This window comes from Manis pentadactyla, chromosome 5, assembly GCF_030020395.1.
Source record: "Manis pentadactyla isolate mManPen7 chromosome 5, mManPen7.hap1, whole genome shotgun sequence".
Taxonomy (NCBI): Eukaryota; Metazoa; Chordata; class Mammalia; order Pholidota; family Manidae; genus Manis; species Manis pentadactyla.
Genome location: NC_080023.1, coordinates 119,431,177 through 119,437,176, shown reverse-complemented (window position 1 = coordinate 119,437,176; position 6,000 = coordinate 119,431,177).

The window sequence follows — 6,000 nt, the reverse complement described above, 5'->3', positions numbered from 1 at the left end:
TATCTAAGTTAAAGTGATGGTCACATACATAGGGATTTCACTAATAATAATAATAATAATACTTAAAGAAAAAAATTCTAAGTGGTAGCAAATTTTAGCTGTAAAAATGGTATTATAGGAACAATAATGATAAAGATACATATTCCTGAGGTGTTGTTTTTATAACTTCATTAATCAAATATATATTCAGAACCTGCTTTATATATGAGACATTGTCCTCTGGAATATGGGATTATTATTCATCCAGAATGTTTTTACTGTCTTCAGTGTACTTGAACTCTTCTAAGAAAAACACAAATACATTAAAAGTTTTCCATGTCAGAATAACACAGCTACTATTTGAAAAACTATAAAATTACAGTTTATTTATAGAGGAAAGTATTGTCTATTTGAGTATAAGAACTAAAAGTTTATATTTCTTAATAATGAAATAAATCTTGTATTGTAGCTAGGATTCAAATCATATACACTGTGTAAGATAAAATGATGATATAGAATGAGACAAGAAGGGAGATATTACAATCCATGAAAATAAACACATATAAACTAGGATCTCATGTATGATAGTATATAGATAGTATACTGTCAAAAATAGGAAAAGACTATAAATGATTTTAAGATGGTGGTCCCATTCACTTGTATCATATCTTATACATATATTTTTACATCCATATATTTTTCAAATGTAGTCCTTTATATCTAGGTGAGCATGGAGGCACAATACAACTAAGTACAATCTCTTGAGATCAGTGATTCTCAGATAAAGATCACAGGTGTTTTCTGGGAAAGGAAGGCTATAACAAAGTTTTGTGATAAGGAACCCTTGTGTCAATGTTCTTAGAAGAGAAACAACATAGAAAGCCATTGGACAAAAAGCAATTCATATGCTACGTGAATGACAAATTACCCAAAGCATTAAACAGAAATGAAAACATCAATTCCAGCAATGATTTTCTTACTTTGCTCTCAAATTATTTCTCAATGAAAAGTCTAGTTTGCCCTTCTAGATTAATATGAATTTCGTGTTTGTAATTTTTCAAAGCATGGTTGACCTAATTGAATTAACCACCAAAAATACTTTTCCTGTCTCTGCTAGTTTTTGACTCTTGCCATTTCTGATCCCTGTTTATCATCTAAAAATGCAAGCACAAATTAAATCCAAGGTGAGCAAAAGAAAATAATAAAAATCAGAACAGAAACAAATGAAATTGAAAATAAGAAATTAATAGAGAAAAATCAACAAAACCAAAAGCAAGTTCTTTTAAAAAATCAATAAAATTGTTAAAGATCTAGCCAGGCTAACTAAGAAAAAAAGAAACAGGATCCTTTCAACTGATTTCCGTAGTGGCTGTATCAATTTATATCCCCACCAGTAGTGCACAGGGGCTCCCTTTTCTCCCCATTCATACCGGCATTTGTTATATCTTGTCTTTTTGGTGATGGCCATGATAACTGGCATGAGCTGATAACCCATCATGGTTTTAATTTGCATTTCCTTAATGACTAGTAATACTGGGCATCTTTTCATGTACCTGTTAGATTTTCATATACCTTCTTTGGAGAAATGCCTAATCAGGCCTTTGCCCATTTTTTAAATTGGGTAATTTGTTTGTTTAACATTGAGTTCTTATGAGTTCTTCACATATTTTGGATATTAACCCTTTATCTGGTTGGCAAACACTTTTTCCAAATCTGTAGGTTGTCTTTTCATTCTGTTGGTGTATTCTTTTGCTAAGCAGAAGCTTTTTAGTTTGATGCAGTCCCAATTCAGTTTGATGCAGTTCTTTATTTTTAATTTTGTAATTCAGGTGTCATGTTCAAAAAATCATTACCAAGAACTGCATCAAGGAGCTTTATTCCTATTTTCTTCCAGGAGTTACATGGCTTCAGGTCTTAAATTTAAGTCTTTAATGCATTTGAGTTAATTTTTTTTTCTCATGAGTAAGATAATGGGTTCAGTTTCATTCTTTTACATGTAAATATCTAATTATCTCAGCAACAGTTATTGAAGAGACTGTCTTTTATCCATTGAGTATTCTTGGTTTCTTTGTCAAATATTAGTTGAGAGAGGACACAAATTACAAATATCAAAATGAAAGAGGGGATATCATTATAGATTCTGTGGGCATTAAAAGGATAATAAAAGAATAGTATTCAATTATGTGTCTACATACTTGATATCCTAGAAGAAGTAGACTAATCCCTCAAAAGACCCAGTCTGCCACAGCTCGCATAAGAAGAAATAAATGATCTGAGTAGGCCTGTATCAATTAAATAAATTGAATCATAATTAATAACCTTCTAAAACAGAAACCACCAGGCCCAGATGGGTTCACTGGTGAATTATCAAACATTAAGGAATGTCTATAATTTTTTTCAGAGGAAAAAAACAGAGGGATTACTTACTAACTCATTGTATGGTGCCAACATTACCCTAATGCCAAAAACAAAGACACAGTAAAGACTAATATTTTCCATGAACATAAATCTAAAATCCTCAATTAGAAAATTGAACCTCATATTATTAGAAATATTAGAAAATTAAACCTCAAAATATAAAAAGAATTATACACCACAATCAAGTGGGTTTTATCCTATATCTGCAAGGCTGGTTCAATATTTAAAAATCAGTGTTATCACATCAACATAATTAAAAGGAAAAATCACATGATCCTACTAAGAGATGGAGAAAAATCATTTAACAAAATATAACACCCCTTCATGTTAAAAACTTTCAGTATATAAGGGGTAGAGGGGAACTTTCTCCACTTGATAAAGACTTCCTACCCAAAACCTACAGCTAATGTTGCACTTAATGAAGAGAGACTGAAAGCTTTCCCATTAAGATCAGGTGGAAGGCAAAGATATTCCGTCTCACAACATTTTTTCAATATCATACTGGAAGCCCTTGATGATTAAATAAGACAACAGTAGGATATAAAAGGTATAAGAAGACATAAAATTGTCTTTGTTTGCAAATTATATGATTGTCTATGTAGTAAAATGCTGTATTCTGCTCACTTGCCAGGCTCATTTATTCGCTCTAAACTTATTCATAGTGGATTCCTTAGGATTTTCTATATACAAAATCATGTCATCCATGAATACAGATAGTTTTACCTCTTTCTTTTCTATTTGGATGATTTATTTGTATTTCTTTCTTTAGTAAATACTTTTTATCGAGTTGAAGAAATTCTTTGTTCTTAATCTTATGAGTATTTTCATCATAAAAGGTCATTGGATTTTGTCAACAGCTTTTTCTGAATTTATTAAAAAGATTGTTTTTTATATATTGATATAATGGATTAATTTATTTTCACATTTTCAATGAACTTTGCATTCTTGGGGCAAATTCCAGTTGATCATGGTGTATAATTCTTTATATATTGCCAGATTCTGTTTTCTAGATTTCATTGGGGAATATGCATCTGTGTTCATAACAGATACTAGCCTGGAGTTCTTTTGATTTGATATCTTTGGATAGTATCATAATATTGGCCTCAGAATGAGTTGGGAAGTCCTTTATTTTTCAAAGAGTGTATGAATAAGTAGTATGAATTCTTTAAATATTTGGCAGAATAAAGTGAAGCCATTTGGCTCTGGGGTTTGCTCTGTAGTTTTTTCTTTAAATTATCAGTTAACTCACTATTTGTAAGTTCATTCAGATGGTGTCTTTCTTCTTGAGTTGGTTTGGTAATATGTATCTTTCTAGTAATTTTCTATTACATCCATATTTTCTAATTTATTATTCACTATTTTTTATAATCCTTTTTTATTTTAGCAAAGTCATTAGTAATAACCACTTTCATTTCTAATACTAATTTAAGTCTTGTATTTTATTTTTCTTTGTAAATAGAAGTAAAGGTTTATTTGTTCTTCTTTTTGAAGAATTAGCATTAGTTTCATCAATTTACTCTATTGTTACTCTATTCCATTCTTTATTTCATTAATTTCCACATGAATTTTTTTCCTGTGTATGGCTCTTTTTTTCTTATTTGTTAAATATTTAAAGATTTTCTTGATGGACATTTTATATGATGTTGCACCTCTTTGTCTTTGCCACACTTGGGTTTGCTATTCTTATTTCTTATTTTTTAGTTGTCATCTGAATTATTAGTGAGATATATCTATCCTGGGAGCAGTAAGCCTCTGATGTTGCTCCTCAAGGGTTGCAGCCTTGGATATGCCCACAATCACCATGGAAAGGACCAGGTTTTGGCAGGCCTTACTGCAACCATTTCTTTTCTTCATTACAAACAGTTGTTAAACACCATAAATTGTTGGCTTGCTTTATTGCTTTCAACAATGTACAAACAAATCCAACCTAACTCAGGCTTCTTCAGAGAAATAGTTTCTGAGGTCATTGTTCGAAATTTGTTTTCAGCCCTGGTAGGTGTCTTCCTAGATTTCTTAACCCACTATTCACTTATTTAATGGTTTACTCATATATTTTTTTAAACTATGATTTTGGAAGCTGCCAGTGGAAAATACAAATGATTCCCAAGAAAGGCTATCCTTCCTCTATTCTTACCTTCCTATCTTTCTTATATTCAAGATAGTGTGCTAGGCATTCTGTCCCAACCCTTGAGAATAGTCCAATGGTGTGTGTATATATGTGTGAAAATGTGGCTTAATTATAATACAGTATAAGTGGGTTTTTTTAAGCACAGGGAGAGAGTAATTAGCTCTTCTTTAGGAAGTCACAAAATGCTTCATTGAAGAGGAGAGCAAGTTTACTCAGTGGCAGAATTTAAGTTAATAAAAACTATAATACCTCACACTCTCATACTCCATTGCCTTTCCCGCATCCAGTTTATATATACTATTTGTGAAATCCTCACAGAAGCAAATAACATCTTGTCCAAGGCCATGCTTATGGTTTATAAAATGACCAAAACCAAGCATCAGTAGTTCAAAGGTAGTTCAGCAGCATTCACTGTTGGCTTGTTCAGAGGCAAAGGAGCTATTACATGCACCATTCAAGTTAACTTAATCCAAAAGTTTTTAAATTGAGCAATTAATTAGGAATAATTAGGTAAATATACATTTTTAAACACAAAATGAGTACATGGAAATAAATGATGTTAATTCAAGCTTACTGTATTTTCCATCTAACAAGGTATTTTTCTTGTATGTCGGTGATATTTGTTTATTAGTAGGAGCTGCACTCCTATTGAGCAAGATGTCAGAAAATCATTATCCTAGCAGCTGGAAATTCACTTGAATTGGAGTTTGTCCAAAGAAAATAGTGTACTAAATAATGACCCAATCTTTTACACATAAATGTGATATAATAGAATAACTAATGATTATTTCTGATATTATGATTAAGGAAAAATATGAATTCTATAACTGCAATTAATGAATTAATATAATGTAATGGTGTGTTTTTTGTTTTAAGAGATAAAAATAGTGGTGTGTACTATTTGTTTTTTATTAGTAGAAAATAGTATTCCTAATTTATCAGTGAAACTCATTTATATGTAAACTAAAGCAAGTTTAAGACAGATTATATCACCTAGCAGTTAATTTAATTATAACTTAAAAAAAAAAACCAACACTATTTATTTAGACCAATGTCTTGGTTTATCATATGTTTACTTATTCGCAATAACTTTTGACACAATAGCACATTAACATTGGTAATCACTCACCATATCCATAGCACTGCCTAATAGCCAAAAATCATTGCACATTTTAGATTAGTTAGCAAAAATATTTCTCAATATCTTTATGATTATTACACATCACATAAGAGCATGGATTATAAATGAAGAAAAACATATTTTGTTAAATTTGGAGTGTATTATATTTTATGAGAAGCACTGAAAATTTTAAAATCCCAGCAATCTTAATTTTCTCATTGTCCTACTATATTTTGCAATAGTGTCAGGTTTGTGTGTTTGTTGTGATACATGACATCACCTCAGTTCTGTAGGAAATATTTCCTGGCTCCATAAAAGCTTGTTTCTTTTCTCTTCTTTTCTTTTTTCACCTTCC